This window comes from Callorhinus ursinus, unplaced genomic scaffold (genome assembly GCF_003265705.2).
Source record: "Callorhinus ursinus isolate GAN/ISIS: 27379988/994484 unplaced genomic scaffold, GSC_fseal_2.0 scaffold3, whole genome shotgun sequence".
NCBI classification, from domain to species: Eukaryota; Metazoa; Chordata; class Mammalia; order Carnivora; family Otariidae; genus Callorhinus; species Callorhinus ursinus.
Window position 1 is genome coordinate 6,287,770 of NW_027397065.1, and position 20,179 is coordinate 6,307,948.

A 20,179-nucleotide genomic window follows, 5' to 3' on the forward strand; every position below is an offset into this window, starting at 1 on the left:
GTTTAGTCTTATTCACCAGTGATGCCAATAAAAATAAACAGTCTATGTAAAACAAGTGAGTCAATGCCAAAAAATGCATGATTGATGTATAGCTTATTTTTTTATTCTTATTTTTTTCGTGAAATTACACCTGTGGCATTGTCTTATTTAATTTTTTTTATCATTTAAAAAACACAACACAAAGAAAACAGCGGAGAATTGAAGGGCTATTTAAGGTCTTTGGATTTATTTATAAATATATGTAATGTTAAATGCAGTGAAATCCTTGTGAGACTACTTTCGTGCTTACTGATCCCAGGGTGCAGAAAGAATTAGCTTATCCAGGAAAACTCAAAGTCATAATTAGTCTTGTGAATTATAATAATCGGGCCTCATCCTACATTTCTTTCTCATGTGGTACTCCCAGTGGGAGTTCTGCATGAAAAAGGACTACAGGATTGGGCATTAATAATGGCATACCTGCAAAATTATGAGCATTTTCCTATAGTGCCAATCAATGAAATTAGAAATCTGCCCCATCTTGGTCCTCTGCCCTTCAACCAATTAAAAGATTAACATCAACAGATTTTTCAAATTTCAAAAGGAAATTTTATTCTTAGTTTTAAAAATACCTCTTAAAATTATAAAAAAATTGAGGTTTTCCCCCTAATTAAATATACCTTTTATTCTTGACTTAGTTATAGATAGAAGGTGTAATTTTCACTTTTAAAAGAGTTAGCAATGCTTAAGCTTTAGATAATTTCCTCAAACAAACAGAGACAAAAGAGCAAGTAAGGAAAGAGTCAGCGAAACTCAATAGAAAGCTATATGTAACCTCAAGGCTCTCAGATCAGCTATTTTTCCTAAATTGATTACTCAAGGTTGACTGACTGAGATGACCAACTGCTTTGGTATACAGACCTACCCTAAATTAAAGGAAAAAAAACTGTAATAGTTTACCAATCCTGAGATGTTGATGTTTTGTCACAGAAATGTTTTTTATATGAGTTACATTATGATGGACTGCTAACTAGGCTTAGAAAAGCAAGCAGAATGCAATTATAATTGCACATCCATCTAAAGCCCAATCCAACATGGCCCTAATAACCCTAAACATTTAGACAATAGTCCTTCAAGAGGTGACTGGATAAACTGTAGTATATGAAATCAATGGAATACTACTCAACAATATAAAAAATGAACTTTTGAAACATTTTACAATATGGAAGAATTGCATCATAAATATGCTGCAAGAAGCTAGACCAAAAAAAAGAGTACAAATTATATAACAGTTTAGGAAATTCAAATTAATGTATAGGGACAGAAAGCAGACCAGTAGTTATCTGAGGGAATGATCAGGAGGCAGGAATTACAAAGAGGTCTGAGGAAACTTTTGGGGGTGATGGGTATATGCCCACTGTCTTGACTGTGGTGATGGTTTCACAGACATATACAAATGGAAAAACTTTAAAAATTATACAATTAAATACGAGCAGTTTGTTATATGTCAATTTTACCTCAATAGAGTTGTTAAAAATAAATGGACTGATTAGAATGAATATAGCAACCAATCAGAATGGATGCTTGCCATTAACAACAACAACAAAATTCAGACAACAGGTTTCAGAATTATCCAGGTGATTGGGACCCCGTATAGTTGACCATGAAGAATCTGAAGATTGAGATGGCCCTGTTCATCCCCTCCCTGATGTTTATGATCCCTGGTTTAGTCCAAAACCATTTTCCACAGTCTCCTGTTAAAAATCAATGCAATTCTGACTGAGGAAAGCATCACAAGTTTTAGTTTCTACCTCCAGCAGTGTTAGAAACCGTGTGACCTAGGAGCTATCAAACTAATGTCGGAATACTACCAGACAAGTGTTTGAGGTAGAGGTAAACTGAAATATACTTTCTTCTAGAGCAAATAGGATCCATCTAGAAAGCATTTCAATTTTACAATTGTGTGTTTTGCCACAGCATCTCCAAAGATTTCCTCTTCCTTTTCTTTACTACAGTGTGTGTGGTAAAAATGGAGTAGGGAGTTAAATTGGGGGATACTGTTAGTAAAACAACAGAAATTACCAGAAGATATTTGTCTCAGCTAGATAGCCTATGTGAGCTGATCAATTTCAATTCAATTCAGCAAAAATTTACTAAAATCCACAATAAGGTGCAAAATCACCCTATTGCAACGCTATTGTGGAATGGAGGATGACTGAGTTACCTATCAAAGTGCCTCCTATAGAAAAAAGGACTGACATTAACTGCAGGTTACTATTTTTATTGTTCTATTTTTATTATAGTGAATGTTATGCTTATTTACTTACAACTAAATTTTTAGATGCATAACGAGTTTGATCAGTGCCCATCTCAGGGACAGAGGAAAAATAGCCCTATGTAATTTTTAAGAACCTCAGGGACCAAACTGAAAGTCAAAAAACATATGGAAAAACTGGAAGCAAATTGAATATATGTGCAAATTGACATTTTACTAAAAGAACATGTTTTAAACTTTGGGTTTCTCAAACATATGTCAATGAAATTGAAACCGAAATCTCTCCAGCAAGTAGAATGGATTTCTGAGTGCAGAAATACGTGTGTTTTACATTACCTGAAATGGAAACATTTTCCCATCTTGTACCACTACAATGCATTATTCTGATTTTAGAGATATAATACTAAAAATATGTTAAAGAAAACATTTCTGTTTAGGGACTTAGGTACATTTTAGTTTTTAAAAATGTCCATCTTCTTGCCAGGGTCAATCCTCATGTCTCATAATTGGATTTCCAAATTAAGATTTGCAAAATGAAAAACATGCCATTGATCTTGGATTTAAACTTATAACTTACGTTACTATAGCTAATTCCTGAATTTTAAATCTGTGTACAATAGCTACGGTTAAATATTTTTCTGGATATTTTTTCAAAATGGAAAAAAATAAGAGAAGTTCAACTTTGTACTTTGTTCATATCTCCTGGTTTTCTTTTTCATGTCTTCTTTCCTCTGCTCTTCCTTCTTTTTCTGTCACTTCATTACTTAGCCACTGATTTTTTTTCTGCTATTGTTAATGTGGGTCAGTGACCAAGACTTTGTCTTAACCCTGAAAATGCAATTGCTTTAGGCAAGTCCCCACACTATTTCTTGACTGTGCTTAGGCATTAAAAGAGCTCTTCAGAAAAAAAAAAAAAAAAAAAAAAAAAGAGCTCTTCAGATACAGTGTCTGTGAGATTGTTTTCTTTTGTTACCTTTTAGTACTGGATTTCAGTTTTAACCAGGACCAATTCAGTAAGAAAGGAATTCAAAAGGTTCTTAAGAAAAAATAATTTAAAAAATAACAACAAAAAAATAATAAAAATAAAAAGAACCAAAGGTTTTTAAGAGGTCCTACCACTGCCTGCTCCCTACCTGATATCTGATGTTCCATATAATCTAGTGAAATGAATACACCTTCTTCCCCTTAAGACTTTTTGGGAAGGGTCCAAAACAAGCTGTCTGGAAGCTGATACATAGAGGGGAAATCCTGTACTTAGGCTCCTAGACCTGGGGACTCTTGCTAGAAAAATCCAAAGAGTCTTTTGGTATAGAGATAATCGAAAAAGCTGCTTTCTTTGCTCTAGAAGGCTCAGTCAACTTCTACTCTTCCTGCATTCCTTACCTGAAGGGAGATTTAAAGTGGCCATGATACTTTACGGCCACATTCTAAATATCTATGTTTTTTTTTTAATCTTTATACATTGGCAAAAACCCATTTTACTCATTTCATTGGATTTTCTTTAGGGCTCAATGTGATAATGTATGTGAAATCACTTTGCAAACTATAAAAGTATGATAAAAATTTGAGTATTGTTTACTGGGAACAACAGAACACTAGAAATTGATAGCATTATCAGTCAGGTACATATTGATCAGTTTGGGACCTTCATGTTTTAGGTCCTGACACAAACACCTTATTTATGCATACACACTTTTTTTAGTTCACAGAAAACCAGATCATTAGGTAGGGCTAATAAGTTGCCCCTTGTGAGGTTTTCCCATGTAATCTGGAGGAAATATTGAAAGAGTTTGTCAGCACTGAAGTGTTTGGACATAGGAAACCTCACCAGAAAAAAATCTTGTCTTAGAGATATGTCAAAAAATGTCTATGGACAAGCAATTTAGAGGATATCATTAACAAATTCTCTCCTCTTTCACCACATATCCACTCTCCTGCAAACTTAAAGACCCTTCTTTTTCTCTCATTGATCCATTAACATAAAATCATTTTCTAATTCACTATTATAAGTAATTATAATGAGAATGGATTTATTAATTAATGTCTACTATAATCATTAATTAATCTTAACTATACAGCATTTCATATAATCTGTTCCATAACTCTTCATCTTTTGAAAGACAGAATTCAGAGTTACCTCTGAGGACAGTGGAACCCACAAAATCAATTAGGGGCTACAGAGAGAACAAAGAAATAAAACTATTTAGCAATTCAAAATAAAGAGCTAAACAGATATTGTAAATCTTCATGTTTATCTTCCCTGATGCATTAAGTTACTTAAGATTGGAAAAATCAATGCAATCTTCAAATTCTACTTTGTACATTGCTTTTATTCATCAACTATCCAAGGAATATGATAATCTCAAATTTTTACTTATATAGATCTATAATACATGGACAATAAAAATTTCATCTACTTTCACTAAAATTTCTGCAAAATACAAAAGAGAAAGTGGTTTTTTAACCCAGAGTATGAGAATTATTTGCAAGAGATTGATGTTGATTAGAAAACAAAAACTATTTTAATGTATGTCTGAGGAAAGTTGAGAGCATTTTAGAATATCCATGTTCAATGTATTTACTTTACCTAAAATGACATCCTTTGCTAAGCACATTATTTATCTGTAACTAATTATTTTTACAGGTGTTTACTGTCTTATCCAAAGACCAAGATATGATGTCAACACTTTTTCTAACATAATGGCAAGTGGCAAGAATAAATTATACAGAATCCTGTTTCAAAATAAGCAAAATTATCCTGTGGGGATGCCTGAAGTAACCTAAGCAGATATAGTTAACGCAGACAGAGAGAGTTAGATATGGGATAAGGCAAAGTTCTTTGCTTTAAGAGATCCTAAAACGAAGCTGAATTAGCGGAGATACAAGACATACAATTACTCCTAAATTTTACCTTTTCCCCAAATAAGTGGCTCAGTTATTCCCATCTACTGGCAATTGATTTATGGCTCAATCCAATAATCTCCTACTATTACATACAGTGGAAGGTGCTGGCTGCATAACTCCTGTATATATGGAAAGGGCTAGAGACCATGTACCTCAAGAAAGGTGCTACATGACATCTTTTCATATGTCATTGTACAAGAACCAGCAAGTATGCACCTGGTCCATTAAAAATGACCTGGATAAGAAATGGGATATTCTGCAGAATCCTACAAATCTCTCCACTGCTGCTTCCTAGTTTCCGTCTGTCAGTTACTGGTTTAAAAAGTCACTGATCCCTGGTTCTTGTCGTTACCTCAGTCTTTGGCATTCCTGTATGACTCCTGATAATCAAACTGAGGAACTCACCATGACCCACCTGAAACTCTTTACTGGTACTCTCACTGCCTTCTCAAGAAGAAGAAGACTTCTTCCTGGGGAAGAAGACTGTACCAGTCCCATATTATGCATGGTCTGACAACTATGTCAGGTGTTTCCTTTTATCTATGTTATCATATGTATTTGGTCAATTGAGAAAAATAATCAGTTTATTTTTAAATTTTTTTAAAGATTTCATTTATTTATTTGAGAGAGAAAATGAGAGAGAGAGAGAGAGAGAGAGAGAGCAAGCAGGAGGAAGGGCAGATGGAGAGGGAGAAGCAGCTCCCCGCTGAGCAGGGAGCCCGCCAGCAGGGCTTAATCCCAGGACCCTGAGATCATGCCCTGAGCCGAAGGCAGACGCTTAATGGACTGAGCCACCCAGTCGCGCCCAGCAGTTTATGTTAATACTTAGTTGACCACCTGGGTGGCCAATTAGGAAATAACTGCATAAAACAGTCAGAAGACTGTAAGATTCAGAACTAAGATGATAGCAATAGGGAGGAAATATGATGGGCTTAAGAGCTACTGAAGGGATAAAATCGACAAGATTTGATGACTGACTGGTTCATAGAGATAAAGGAAAGGGAAAAGCCATGGATCATGCCTTAATTCTGGCTCAAGAAATGGAGGTAATCATGATGCCATTTATTAAAAATTGGAGACACAGGAGGAAAAGCAGATTTTGGTTGAAGGAGATGTGATGAATTCAGTTTTGCATAATTGAATTATAGGTGTGTCTGTAAGACTTCTAAGTTGTGATGCCCAGTGTACAGTTAAACATAGGGTCTGCAGATCAAGCAAGAAATCTAGCTTTGCAATGTACATTAGAAAATACAGTATGTTACAAAACTAAATGGTCAACAGTGTTTAAAAGAAAGTCAAGAAGTCACATAGGATAAGGACTGAAACCCACTGGGTTTACCACAAAAGGCTGTTGATGAATATGGCTAGTAGAGTTTTAATGAAACGATGGAGCAGAAGCCTGGAGGAGTAAATAGAAAGTGAGGGAATGGAATGCCCTATCCTTACAATGAGAACAGCTACCTTTTTTTTTTTTAAATCTCAAGATTAAGAACCAGAATTGCTTATGTAGTTTCTAAAAAAATTAAAATAAAGTCTTCTACCTTTCTTTCCCATCTAGTAATGCTTAGTTTGAAGCTCAGATTGAAATGGATTTCCATGTAGCTTTCAGCAAGTTATACAGAAGAATTCAGAATATGTTGCATTCATATCTCTGATACCCCCTGAATAAGACAGTGCTGTACATTTGCCTTGTACATGGTAAATGCTCAAATAATAGGCCAGCACATAGTAAATGCTTAAGTAATATGACTGCAGGCATTCCTAAATATCTGAATCTAATCTACTTCTGAAAACATGTGGGAAAGAGCAAATATTTTATTATTTTAAATGGGAAAAATAATAATGCATTCTTCATACAAGCAAAAGCCCCAACTAATTCCCCTAAACATCATCAAAACACTCTTAAACATCTATATAATAATCTATTAAGGATTTATACATTATAAAAATACATAATACTTGATTATTTAACATTTAATGAACACACTAGTGAGTATGTTGGTGTGAATTACAAACAGTATCAGATACAGACTACATTTTCTTCTACACTGCAATGAATGTGTTCTAATGTAAATAAGCAAGGAGATATGTAAAAAAAAACCTATTGAATGCAAGTAACAACAAAATAATATAAACAAATGAAGGCATTTTTTTTTTAAATGGTTACTTTCAGAGTGAGAGTCAGTGATAAGGGAGACCATTTCACTTGATAATGCATAACACCTCCAAACAAGGCAAATGCAAAGCACTGTTTTATTCAGAGAATATCAGAGATAGGAATGCAACGTATTCTGCATTCTCCTATGTAACTCTCTGAAAGTTACATGGAAATTCATTTCAATCTCAGCTGCCAATGCTAAATTTGGGGTAAATCTTTGTAAAAGTTGCTATTACCATTATTAGTGTTACACGGACCTGTGCTCTGACTCAAGATTGCTCTTGTTATGGGACATGTGCAAAGCAAAGCAGTGGTTCTCAGCTCGGCAAGATTTTGCCTCCCATGGGATATTTGGTAATGTCTGGGGGCGTTTTTGGTTGTCATAAAATAGAGGTCAGGGATGGTGCTAAACATCCCACAGTGCACAAAACAGACCCTTCTAACAGAACAACCCAGCCCAAAATGTCAATAGTGCTGAGGTGGGGAAGCCCTGGAGGAGAGAAACAATAGAATCAAACCAGTATTTCAGAGGAAACCTCAATTGGAATAAGGAAGAGATTGAATATTGCAAAATCAGAAGTTGGAATGAATTGATGTTATTAGCTTGGAGAACTATAAAGCAGGTCTTCTCATCAACGGTACTAATAAATCTAAGAAAAGGAGCTACTTTGGGAAGGGACTATGAGGAAAAATATTAAGTTTAGTTTTTACTATGTATACTTCAGGTATGGGTGAAACATACAAATGCATGGAATAATTTTAAATAATTTTAATTCATGCAAGAGTTTTTGTCTAAGTTTTGTAGTTAATTTTTTTAAAGCATTTAGATACTCTTCAGGTTATAAGTCAACTAACACATCTAAGCTCTGTACCATATATCATACGTTTTTCACATGCAAACTCAACATTCAAGAAGTTGCTGGAGAATGGTATTACCACCCCATTTAATGGATGAGAGAGATGAGGCTTAGAAAGGCTAAGTAACCAAAGTGATACAGCTACGAGATCATTATACTAAGATTAAACCAATGTCTTCTAACTCTAAGTCCCAAGCATTTTACTAAAATAATTTTCTTTTAGTACTCATGCATCCTCCAATTATTTCAGACAATCCCATATAACCACATCTTCACTGAGCTTAATAAGTGACTTCCCCAGCTACACACACACACACACACACACACATTCATGCACATACACACTTTTATTTATTTATTTATTTTTTTTTAAAGATTTTATTTATTTATTCATGAGAGACAGACAGAGAGAGAGAGAGAGGCAGAGGGAGAAGCAGGCTCCCAAGGAGCAGGGAGCCCGATGCGGGACTCGATCCCAGGACCCTGGGATCATGACCTGAGCTGAAGGCAGACGCTTAACCATCTGAGCCACCCAGGCGCCCCGCACATACACACTTTTAAATACATTTTTTGTTGTCCTTATAAAAGTAATCTGTGTCAATGAAGAAGTTTGGAAAATATAAAGCACAAGTCAAGAGGATAAAATTCATCATTACTTCTACCACTTGGAAATATCTACTAATAAATAACTTTTAGGTAATGATTTGAATTTTTACTGTTTTTCTTTTTGTCTGCTGATGGTTTTGCTGATATGCAGTGATATTTCTAAAACTAATCATGAGGAATTAGAAAGAGGAGATAAAGGGGAAAGATGGTACACAAGCCAGAGAATTAGCTCTCAAATTTATAAAGAACCGTGGGTGAGGTGGGGGTGGGGAGAAACGTGGGGAGGGTAATTTCTAGAGCCTCTCTTTGCCCAAGGAGTTCTCGGGACTTAATAAGTCTTAGTTCATCTGTCATCTCTATGCTCTGCTAATGACAAGATTAAATGGAAGCTACACATTCCAGGGTGCTTATCATTTGCAGACTTGGTACTAAGAGCTTTACTCACATTATCTCATTTTATCCCTGCAGCAACTTCAAGTAGGATATCGTTATTTCCAATTTAGAGAAGAAACTTAGGCTTAAAGAGGTTTTAAAAACTTGCCGAGTTCCCCATCTAGTAGGTGGGGAAGCGAGGATTCCAAAGCAAATTTGGCCACAGAGGCAGTGTTCTCCCTCTTTGCTATGCTGCCGCCTCTCACTGCAGAGAATCAGGTGTGGAAAAGCACCTAATTCAGGCAAGTGAGAGCAGAGCATAGAGTACTGTCTCAAGGTTTCTAGCTTCAGACTTCCTTTTCTTTTCTCTTTGTAGGAATGGGTTGACACATGGCCCCTGGGATATGGTTCCAAGATTCAGTCACTAGATGTTTTACATTTGATTCCATTGGAAAAATACAGTGTGATAAGTAGTGTGCATGAGAAGATTAGTATGTGCCCAAAACAAGAGTTTGCTGAATGAAGGATCAGAAGGAGGGAACTCCACCAAAATGGAGATCCCTTCTCTGAAGTACCTTTAATAACAAATTGAGCCAGACTCCTACCAAAGCTTACCACTTATTTATTTAGAATAGCTGTATTTTAACAGGTAGATGTTGGCTGACTGAAATTACTATTACCTGCTACTTTTCTTGAGATCAGACTACTGCTCGGGGAAAAGAGATGAATATCAGAGTTAAAAACTGTGGGATTATCACTTTTGGGCTCAAATTTAAAATAAATAACCACAATTCCCTTGTTTTTGTTTGTTTGTTTTTTGTTTTTGTTTTTTTTTTAATTCCCTTGGTTTTGACAAATATTTGGAAAATGTAGTCTTTGGTTTTTAGCTTTAGGCTGTAGGATGGAGCTGTTGTAGGAAAGGGAAGACTTTAAGTGAGTAATATTTTGGGTGCATTTTCTCAGCTAGCTCTCTAGCTTGGGAATATTCTGTGGTCTGTGAAAACATGCTCTTCCTGTGAAGCTCATTGTAGATCATTGGTTTTACGTGAAGGCCTATATTAATCTAGTCACTCACAGACATTTTTATGCATAATTGTTAGATAATAGTCTGTGTTTATTTTATGATAAATGTTTCAAAGCTACTGTTCTCTGGGGTTCTCACATAAAGGAAAATATTTATCTCATTGGAATTTTAACCACACTACAATTAAAATGAAATGCAATCGATAAAATATTAATGCAGGTATGTTTGAAGATCAACTACTTAATGGTTAGGCCCCTATCTATCATTCTCTGGCTTTCGGAAGGTCAATACATAGCAGAGCCAATGAGTTAACCCACAAACCAGAAACACGGTATCTAATTGTGGGTCTATTATTAATTGCTTAATAAAGTGCATGACTTGTTGATGAGAGTTTATGCTGCCTATTCTTTTTAAAATCTTATGTCAGGCTGGGTTGTTTAACTTTAAAGTCTCAGATAATTGAACATTATTTCTGATGCTAGAAATCACCGTAACACTAAAAGAAGCAGATACAATCATAGGATGTGAAGGCAAGAAATGGCTATATAGATCTCTTCTCACCCTTTCTTTTAGAGAAGGAGACACTGAAAATCAGTGAAGACAACAGAGTTGCTCAATGTCACATAGTTAGTGGCAGGGCTGACCCAGAACTCAGGTCTCCTAGTTCCCAGGCCACTGCTCTCTAAGACACCAAGCCACTGAATTTCAAGATTCCAACCCAGGGTTTGGTTTTGCAGATACTGTGGGTAATTTGTCTTGCAACTTGTGAGCCTGGCCTTTTGTTTTCTGTGTTGTTTCCTAAGCAAAGTGAAGCAGGAATTAAGTAGGTAAGACATAAAGGAGCAGTAGAAGCTTGCACTAACTGGAAATTGTAGCTCATAGTGGCAGGTGCCATGGAGATTTTTTGAGGCTACTTTTGGTGAGGATGAGCCACCTACCTCCCACTCAGCAGTGAATGTCTGAAATGACTAACACCAACTTTAATCTTATAACAAGTACTACCTGTAGGTTCCAGGCAGAAGGATGGAACTCCGTGGAGTCCCCCCCAAGTAAAATGGATTATTGAAAAATAATGATATCTCAATTGCCATTATGGTATTTTATGTTGGCAGTAGAAGTCAAAAAATAACAATGAATTTTCCCACTAATATTCCATTACCACTTTCTATGTCAGTCAGCTTTAATTGTTCATTTTACATAGTGCTGGATAACAAAATGATTCTAAGCTTTGGTCATTTGTGTAACTCTAGCAGCATTCTACAAAGGAGAAAAGAAAGTCCTTGAACTAAGGTTTCACTCTGTCTAATTGTACAAGACTGTTGCAAAAAACAAACACAAAATTATAAACAGAAATGGCTATTCATTTCAGTTTTTAAAACATTTATTTTCATCATACAAATGGTCACTGGGCAGTTAGAAGTTAAAGACAATTAAGTTTGGCAATATTACCCAAACTGCATCAATTCTTTTACCAAAATACAGCTACTTTGTCAAACTGATCCCAGAATTTGACTTTCAGCTCCGCCAAAAAAGTTTCAACCACCATAAGGACATTTTTCCATTTGATTGTTAGATAAAGGTCTTTTGCAACAATCAAATTGGATTGGCCAGCTGAATCCTAATTCCTGCTCTTATTCACACTTTCTCATTACCTTTTCATGTCTGAACAAGTTGGCCAGAGTTACAGAGTAGAAAGAAGAGTCAACTCTTTCTACAAGATGTTTGTGTATCAGCTTTTCGAAGCACCGGAAGAGAAATGTACCTCTGTGTCTTTTGCGTGTCTGTAAACTGAAATGACTGGTTTGCTGTAAAATAAAGTTATAGCTAGCAGAGGTCTTGGACAACATTCAACCCCATGTTTCCCAGGTTGAGGGACATGTCCACACCATTGGTGTGTACAAGATAATTTTAGGAGGCATATCGCTATGCGATAACACAGTAAGAAAGTCTGGATCATTTCAGGGTTTTTGAGACTTCTAATTATATCAGGAAGAAAGTCTCAAGCTGGTGCTGACAAAGAACTCTCTAACACTTTTCTCTTGCTTTTTAAAAAATAGAAAGCAAGCCTCAGGCTCAGTCTTCAGCAGACAACTCTGTGGAGCTAGAATTTAATAACACTGTATGGTTTTCATTAAATTAATTTTGTCCATCTATTTACAGCAGGGACAGAAAACTTCCTTTTAAGATACATTCAGTTAAGTTAAAAAATTTTTTTAAGTAAATTAAGGACAAAAATTAAGTGAACATTAGTGCAGTGAATATAGCAATGTAAATGTTACAGAAAGGCTGTAGTCAATGATACAGTAAAAATCACAAAGCTGCTGGGGAGCTGGAGACTGACTCCCTGAACAGATGGGAAACTCAAAGCCTCAAGAGGGCAGGAAGTTCCAGTTGGGACTGCTAGCCACAGGCCATTCGCCAAGTGGATGCCACCTCTTTATTTGAATCATTTCCAAAAAATTACTAATTTGCATCGTTTTCTCTAAAATAGCCTTTTCCCCCAACACTTTGTGAGTAATACACATTAAGTTTGAGTTTGAAAAACAATAAAGGACAGGAGTGACTTGATAAGATTATTTCAGAGGAAATGTAAATATTCAGAAAATTAAAGTAGATTGTGAGACATGAGTTAGGAAAGTGGAAAAAAATTCCCCAGGATAAAACTTTTCAAGTTTAAATTAGAAGTTAAACTAGTGTTTTTTTCTCTTTTGAGGCTAGTTTGCCTAAGTAAATCAAAATATGTTTTGTTTTGTTTTAAATTTACAAGTCCTGAATACTTGGAAACATAACAAGACTAATTTTCTAAGCAATGTGTGTATATATATATATATATATATATATATATATATATATATTTAACATGTACAGGCTTTCATTGAAATACAAACCTAAATGCTACTAGAAAAAGATTTAAATTAAGGGAAATTGTGTCTTGCAGCTCTTAAAAATATTATAATTAAACTTGAAGTTTGAGAAAGGAAATCTAGAGGTTTTTATGAAATCCAAAGATTCTTGACAAAGTATTTCTGCGAAGTCTGAGTGGGATGGAGAAGCAACTCCCTTTTACTGACAGAGACTCATGGTCTCTTAAGATACTGGCCCCTCTAGCTGAGTAGATATTCTGGAGGACAAGGAAAAAAATTTGAGAATGCCAGAATGGTCACTGAATTACTGACTTCTAAAAATAAATAAATAACATCTTATCTCTGAACTGAAGTCTATCTCCCATTGGGGAAGTGGAAGAAGAGAGTTAGTGGGTAGCAGGATCAAACTAGTTAATCAATGGGGTATTAAAATCTATGCTGTATATGGAAAGAGGTGAAACAGAGTAAGGCATTTAATATAGTTAAGAATTCTAGCCAGATGAGAGCTAATTCCTTAACTTTGCTCTGCCTCAGTTTCCTTTATTCAAACGTTGGGACTAATAGGCATCTGTGCTATTGGGTTGTCTAAAGAAATAGCATCTATTAATGAAATAAAAAAGGCCAAGGGCTAAAATGGGAAATAATTAGACTGATTCTCTTAATGCCTGAATAACATTCAGGTTGTAATGAGGGAAAAAGAAATTCACCACCTTTTCCAAGTTAACTAATACTCTCCCATATTGAGGATTCCCATTTTCAGACCCACTCTCTGTGCCTAACATTTTCATTCTTGATTCTGAGAGCCCAGCTGAAGAGCCTTCAGAAAACTTTCAGTCTCTGGGAATTCCAAGGTGCGTCCCCCCGCCCCACATTCCATGTACAGAGCAGTATATGTGTAAGGGAGGTTGCTGGGCATAACTCACCAGGGAAGGAAGACGCTGCTGCATCCTCTTTGATTTTCTTCTAAGAATTCACGAGCAGACTCATTTCTGATGCAGAGTATCTGAGCAGAGGAAAAATGATCCCATTTGAAACTGGGCATCACTTGTGAACATTGTCACAAAGGTCTGGAACTCATCATTACTGCCCCTTGACTCACTCATCAGACTGCCATGCATGACATGGTGCCAGGAGCATTATGTCCTGATGCCAGGAGCACCCCACACCATTCAGGACTCATCTCAGGCACCCAGTCTTTATAAACGTCTCTCTTGCAATCTCCCCTGAAAACGGGAAGGAGGGTAGACTAGAAGCAACACTATGTGTGAAGATTCCACGACGTCTCTTTAGCAATCCATGTCAGTGTGAGTCAGTTTAGCTTATGTGACCCGCAAACAATTTTTATGACTGTGCTCTTACTTATCAGTTTCAGTTGTTTTATACACCCTGGAAATCTCATTTCATCAGTGAGGAATCAGACACGAAGAGCTATTTACTTATCAAAACCAAGTCATCCCATAGCTGGGTCACAATTGGAATATACTCCAACACTCAGCCTCCCATTCAAATGTTTCTTCTTCAGTGCAATTCCCAGCAGTCCTCTCTCTCTTAGCTTTCCCCTCTCCAGGTGAGTTCAGAAAGGACTGTTAACCCAGGTCTGCCCGTCCTCATCATTTACAAAAGATGTTACAATGGTCTCATTTAAAACGAGGGCACTGAATCTCAGGGAGACTAAAGGACATGCCCTAGCTGACAGAGAAGCCCACTTAGTCAGCTGTATATAAGGTATCGATTCTTTTCAGAAAAACAAAAAACAAAAACCAAAAACACTTATTCTTGCTTGTAGGGTTTCTGACCCAGGGGTCTCCAACTTTCATGCTAAATCTCCTTAGCTGGCCTACTTTTTGGTTCTTCTACTCAGCAAATATGAGTCATATAATTCAGCTGAATTGAAGTCACCTGGCAGATATTTTTTTTCCCCACCCTCATCAATAGCATACATACCAATTGCCCTTTAACCAGTCACAGAAGAATTTTCTTATTCTCTATTATCTTTTAAGTACTTAAACAGAGCTTTAAATAATTCTTCAAAGGAAGCCACTATCGTTTGCAGCTTTAATAATTCATTTATTAAAAAATCAAAAATTTGTAGTGAGACATTATAAATTGAAAACATTATTTAATCCTTTGGTTTCATCCTATTTGCTTGAGAAAATGACCAGGAGCTTAAAATCTATTCTAATGTTGACAACCTCAGATATATAATCATCAAGGAAACAGTGAAGACCTTGGAATTGTTGGAATTTGGTTTTGCCAAGACAGATGCCTTCACCTTGTATATGTTTTTCTCTTCTTTATTACTAGTCCAAGCAGATAATTATAATAAAATAGCCCAGGATCATGAGAATTAAAATAGCCTGAATAATAATGTATTTGATTTTCACCCAATTTGCAAGGACAAAGATGTGCCTCTCCACGTAAGGCCCAAGGAGTGATTTTTCTTTCTTTCATCCTTCCTTAAAGAGTAGTTTCTTTAATAATAATAATAACAAAATTTCAGGTGACTTCCTTTTTCATGGCTTAATTCTACATTCCATTCCAGGGAGAAGGAATTGAAATCTCTGAGAGGTGGTTTCACTCATTAATTATTTACATTCAACATAATGTTTGCTGAATATCTACTATGTACTACTCAGACACTCTCTTCAATGTTATATAGACATGTAGATGACTAAGACACAGGCCTTAAAGTTTGACCAAGAAGGTATGTAAGAAAAATTAATCACAAGCACATGTTTTAATGACAAACTTGGGAAACACTTCACAGAGGAGATCACATTGGATATAGTCCCAGAAGACTGAGTTGCTGTCCTAGAGGGGGCAGGAAGAACATTCCACAAAGAAGGAGCAATTATTCAGAGGTGCAAAACTATGAAAATTGGAGATTTTAAGCTCAGGAGGTAAATAACTCAAAAACTCAAAATTTGAAGTCAAAGTTCATTGAAGTTCATCAAAAGGACTCCTCTAGTCCTTTAAGAAGACTTAAATAGTCTTTTCACAGTATCCCTCCCTCCACAATCTCTGGTGGGCCAGAAAGGTGTCAACAGAGAAGTGAGCTGACATTAGGAGGCCTGCATGGTGACAGACTGGTCACTTTCTCCAAAACACAGGTGTTCATGAAAAAGCATGGCATAAGATGTTGAGCGCTATAGTATCGATGTTATTACAAAACCATATGGAATCGGTTTGTGCAATCTAAGGCTAGTAGGTCTAAATCTTGGGATTGAGAAGTTTTTAAATTTATATAGAATCATATATGTGAGGTGGGGAGATGATATGAAAGTAGAGGCCAGTGTTTTTTCACAAATGATTATGCAGGGTAGTAAGGTTGTCATGGAAGAACTCTATATCAGGAGACATTTTGCCATGGAATGAAGTGGTTGTATATTTTTTTAAAAGCAGGAGGATTATGTTTTTTACTTTATGATAGTAATTTTACAGTTAGGTAATCAAATATAACTGTACAGCAAAGCATCTACTTTAGGTATCTCCATGAATTCATTCAAACTGAGTCTGTGGAGCACATTCTTGGGTGCTGGGGATACAAAAAAGAAAGAAAGAAAAAAAGCCAGAATTCCTGCCCTTCAGGTTCTACCATTGTGAGATTCAGAAGAATATATTAATGTGCTAAAAGGCAGTGTGAAGACTATAAACCATGCTTACTTTTGGGAGGTACTACAGCAATGGGAATGGTTAAAGCTCAAAATTAAGAGAAATCATTCCAATGGAAATTGCACCTCACATAGTCATTTGAAACCTATTTCCTTTAGAATGTGTAAACTTTTTTCTCATTGGATTCAGGATCAGTAAACCATCACATCTTGAGTAGTCTGGAAATCTCAGGATGCTATAAAAATGGGTGTCTAAAAACATGACTAGAAAAATACTTTAATCCTTACACCACCCGGATAAAGCTAAAGAATCCATGCCCTACTGCTCCTACTACAGCCATATCCATCAAAGTAATTCATCAGAATTAGTGTGTGTGTTTTTTTAAAGATTTTATTTATTTGAGAAAGAAAGAGCATGAGCCCAAGTAGGGAGAGGGGCAGAGGGAAAGGGAGAAGCAGACTCCCCTCTGAGCAGGGAGCTCTACCCAGGGCTCCATCCAGGACCCTGAGTTCATGACCTGAGCCGAAGTGAGACGCTTAACCAACTGAGCCACCCGAGTACTCCGAATTAGTGCTCTTTTCGATGAGGCAATAATGAGCTGACAACTAATTTTACTATATAAGGAAATTATTAGTTTATGCCAGCACAGAGAGGGTGATATTCATTCTATTAACCTTACATAATACAAAGACCATCCAAAGGCTACATGTAGGATTTTCATAGGACTCAAAGAGCCACTACTCCATTGTGCTTTATGCTGGTGTCTTCTTGGACAGTGTATGTCTACGATTTATAGATGGAGAATTCATGCCTCTAGTAAGGCATAAGATGGAAACTTTTGGTGTGCAACTTTCAGGAAAACTTCAGAAAAGCTTCAGGTTAATATATTCACACTTTATTCACTAGATTGCCTGGAAATAATTTTTGGTCAGAATAGGTTTTTTTGTTTTTGAGGGTTTTTTTTGAAAGTGTAGGAAGTTGCTTTTTTTTTTTTATCTGTGATATTCAGCATTCCAGCCATATATGCACACTTTTATCAGAGATGCTTAATCATTTTTTGGTTTACTTTTCAAGAAGCCTGAAATGAGTTTGGGTTTTCTATGACTTTGGTAAATAAATATGTAGTAGAGGGAAAGTCCACCTCATTTTAAATTTGCATTTCTTCTCCAGAGAGAGCATATTTACCAGTCTCTAGTCCCCAGTTTTTGTCATCACTGCAATAATAAACCAGACACACATGCATGCGTGCATGCGCATGCACACACACATGCATACACATTCCCATGCACATCCTCTCCTACCATGACATAACGTTTAGGAGTTTGTCATTTTGATTGCCCCTGGTTGAAATTCTGATTTCAAAAAATTATGAAACAGGGCGCTTGGGTGGCTCAGTTGGTTAAGCAACTGCCTTCGGCTCAGGTCATGATCCCCAGCTTCTGGGATCGAGTCCCGCATCGGGCTCCCTGCTCACCAGGGAGTCTGCTTCTCCCTCTGACCCTACCCCCTCTCATGCTCTATCTCATTCTCTCTCTCAAATAAATAAATAAAATCTTAAAAAGAAATTATGAAACAAATTGAAAAATCCTTAGATTTTATATCATCCATGCACCCAGCAAGAGAGATAAACTTAATTTGAAAAATGGCGGTGATGGGGACTAGATTTCCTATCCAGCAGGGAGATTTACAGCATGAATAAGATGCCAAGAAATGAACCAAAAGGTATAGTATATGATTGTTTTAAAGGGGGGAAAATTCTACAGGACTCATGAGCCATTATTTCCAATGCTTTTGTAAATATGGTTTAGTTCATCACCACCTTTTCCAATTATGTACATGTTCAGCTCCAAAGTACAGCCTCTGCTTCCTTGTTTGAAATGTCACCAATTGAACTAGCATTTGCATTAATACAAGCAATGTTTACAGTGCCCAGAAATGATGGTAGACATAGAGGAGTCTTTTGTTATTTGAAAACTAAAATACCTCAAAGAGGTGCCCCATTAGTTTTAGCTTAGCTTTTTGAACAGGGCCATTTAAAACATTACAATTTTTAGGTTCTTTGTGAAATTTTCATATTTGTATAATAACTTTTATCATCATGTAAGTAAAACAATATATTTTATTTCTAAAAGTATAATTGCACACTCAAAGAGATTAGGAATTAAATCAGTTTCTTAATAAAAACAATTTTATTTTTCAGGTCAGTTATGGACCCACTAAATACTTGGAAACTACCTATACCTTTGTTTGTACTGCAATTTTATTCTTAGAAGATTGTAAAATATTTTAACTGCATGAAATATTTAAGCAAGGTATTATTGTGTACCAATTAAGAGCAAGGACTTGAAGAAGATGGCCTGGTTTCACTAACTACCTGCATGACTTTGGGAACTTGCCAGACCTCTCCGTGCAGTTTCCTCATCTGTAAAATGGGGATAATAGATCCCATCTCAGAGGTTTGTTGTGAAGATTAAATTAATATATATTTGTTAGAGAGAAGAGTGAAACAAAGTGTTTACTTCTGCTAATATGGCATATCACAATAGGAAATAGGGGTTCAAGAAGGAATAAAATGAGAACTATGTGGGGCGCCTGAGTGGCTCAGTCGTTAAGTGTTTGCCCTCGGCTCAGGTCATGATTCCAGGGTCCTGGGATCGAGCCCCGCATCAGGCTCCCTGCTCAGCAGGAGGCCTGCTTCTCTCTCTCCCACTCCCCCTGCTTGTGTTCCCTCTCTCACTGTCTCTCTCTCTGTCAAATAAATAAACAAAATCTTTAAAAAAAAGAGAGAGAGAACTATGTAATGTATGGCACAAACAGAAAGAAGACTTTGGAAGTGCCAGTTTGTGAAGGACACCTTTACATCTTTGGTCCACCCCAGGAACCAGAATATTATCTATAATTGAATCTTCCTGATTCGGGCATCTTTCCTTAATAATACCTGAAGACAATGTTTTTAACACTTAAAGATCATCAAAAAGTTAATGAAGACTACCTGAGCATGCAGAGCTCTCCAAGGGTCACTACTGTCCAGAGTCCTCTGGTCTTCAAGGTTGATATGTTTGGCATTTGAATCTTTTTCCTTCCAGTGTTTGGCTATTGACTCATTTGGGCTTTCTTTCTGATCATTCTAATTTAGTCCAAACTTGGATCATAATCTTTCTTCTTTGTCAGCTACTTCTAGCTGTCAGCTAATTTTTGCTGTTCACCCTAAATCCATCTTTCCCAAATTCAAAAAGATTTTTTAAAGGAATATATGCTCTCCCATCTCACCTGGTTGCTTATATCCAGCTGTCCCACTTCTACAAGCACAAGAGACACACCAGGGGTCACTGGAGTGAATGGTGGTTACTGCTGTGCTAGTTCTCAGTGGTAACAATCTTAGCTGATTCCTCACCAGCACCTTTAAATCAAAATAGGAAAGAATGGTTTTATGGTACAACATACTACTTTACTAGTTTAAAGATAGTGGTCTGCTCCTACTGCTTTAAGTCATAGGTTAGAAGAGGAGAAAACCATATTTCGTTGGAT

At 36.3% G+C, this 20,179-nt stretch overlaps 1 long non-coding RNA gene across 3 annotated transcripts in view; it reads right to left on the reverse strand.

Moving 5' to 3' along the window:
• The window catches only part of LOC141371341 (uncharacterized), a 62,425-nt gene that overhangs the window by 7,716 nt on the left and 34,530 nt on the right, over positions 1-20,179 (reverse strand). For all 3 annotated transcript variants that reach the window (XR_012376228.1, XR_012376227.1, XR_012376229.1), the window contains exons 6-7: positions 19,922-20,051; positions 13,963-14,042 (exon numbers count right to left, since the gene is read on the reverse strand). This is a non-coding gene — a long non-coding RNA (uncharacterized lncRNA). The remainder of the gene's footprint in view (positions 1-13,962; positions 14,043-19,921; positions 20,052-20,179) is intronic.